The sequence below is a fragment of the Aplysia californica genome, unplaced genomic scaffold (genome assembly GCF_000002075.1).
Source record: "Aplysia californica isolate F4 #8 unplaced genomic scaffold, AplCal3.0 scaffold00342, whole genome shotgun sequence".
NCBI lineage: Eukaryota > Metazoa > Mollusca > Gastropoda > Aplysiida > Aplysiidae > Aplysia > Aplysia californica.
The window spans coordinates 348,988-350,938 of NW_004797612.1; positions in this window are offsets into that span (position 1 = coordinate 348,988).

Below are 1,951 nucleotides of genomic sequence, written 5' to 3' on the forward strand. Positions count from 1 at the left end.
GGGGAGAATGTGTATTGAGATGGCTAATGAGTAATGAGGCCGCCGATCTTAGCCCGAAATGGAGCTGGACCAGACTGGGAGGTGAGGCTCTCGAAGTCTTTTCAAACCTGATCTCTGTGTTCTTTGTCTGTGTGCGTCGCCCTTTAAATTCAGCGACTCCAGATCTTCTTTAATGGGAGTCAGACAGTGCAGTATTGAGCAGTTTCTTCCCAGATGGTACGGGAATGTCACATCGTTCAAGAACACCTTCAGCGGATCTTGTGTTTATGGCTGTCCACCGAGTGAGCGCTTTCCTGAAATCAACTCAGCATAGACTGATCTTCTTGGGAGGCGAAAGTCGTCCATGTGGCGAATGTGGCTAACACATCGGACCAGGGAACGTATTAAGATGATGTGGATGCTCTCCATCTCGGCCAACTGAAGCATTTATCCTACCCCTTGACAAAGAGCAGGGACCTGAACATTCTCCTGCGTTGCCCTTTAAGTTCAGCGACTCCAGATCTTATTAATGAGAGTCAGACAGTGCGATATTGAGCAGTTTCTTTTCAGGTGGTATGAGGAATGTTACATCGTTCAGGACTACCTTCAGGGTATCTTGTGTTTATTGCTGTCCACCGAATGAGCGCTTTCCTGAAATCAACTCAGCATAGACTGATCTTTTTGGGAGGCGAAAGTCGTCCATGTGGTGAACGTGGCCAGCCAATCGGACCCGGGAAGGCAGTAGGATGATGTGGATGTTCTTCATCTCGGCCAACTGAAGCAGTTCACTGTCTGGAATTTTATCCTGCCACTTGACATAGTGTATGGTTATGAAATTCTCATGTGGAAGGCACTGAATTTTCTAGCATGCCTTCCATGCCTTCTGTATACTGTCCGCGTTTCAAGTGCGTGGAGCCGGGACAGTAGAACTACTCCTATATTCATTGTCCGCTGGGTGTCAAGGCTCAGTCCCCTTCGCCTCCTGAACTCGTCATCTCAGTCTGCTGTGGGCTGTGCTGGCTCTGACAATTCTATAGGCCACTTCCTCGTCGATATCAACCGAGCGTGATAGGGTTCTGCATAAGTACACATCTATCTGCCTCTACCATTCTCTGGCGGCTGATTGTAAACTGTAGCTCTATGTAAGAAGCTGCCAGGGCTGGCTGGTGTAGTACTTTGGTTTTCTTGGTGGAATTAGTGCAGCTGAGGTATTCACAAGCTTTGCAAAGTAGGTCAATGCCTCCCTGCATGTCTGACTGTTGTTAATCCATCATGAATATTCTGGACCATAGCAATGAACTTTGCTGGACATCCGAATGTTGCCATTATCATCTACCACCTTTAATAACAGACCGTGTCAAATGATTTCACCAGGTCCACAAAGGTGGAGTTAAGTACATCGTTCTACTCCTGGTACTTCCGTTATAGTTGTTGGGGAGCGCAAATCATGTCCACGAAACTGCGTCCCTTAAGGAAGCCACACTGGCTCTGAGGACGTGTTTCAGGTGTGCGATGAGGGGATTGAGCAGGATACGAGTGCCAGAATCTTACCAGCGGTGGAGGGCACGGCAATGCCGCTGTGGTTGTCACAGACGTTCCTTTTGCCTTTGCGCTTGTAGAGGTGGATAATGGACACGTCTTTGAGTTTCTGTGACAGTTTTCTTTGTGTCCACATGGGGTTGAATGGGTTTGTCAGTCTTTTGAACAGTATCAGGTCGCCAGAAGCGTAATCTCAGCTGGAATGGAGTCAGCACCCCGTGCTTTGCCGCTGAATAGGCGTTTGATGGCAATCCTTACTTTCTCTACTGTTCATGGATCTACCAGCAATTAGGCAACACGATTGGCAGTTAGTATGGTACCGTGCGTTAATAGATTTACAAACACTCTAAACGAAAGAGACTGAAAGATAGATAGATAGATAGATAGATAGATTGATAGATAGATAGATGGACAGATAGATAGATAGATAGAT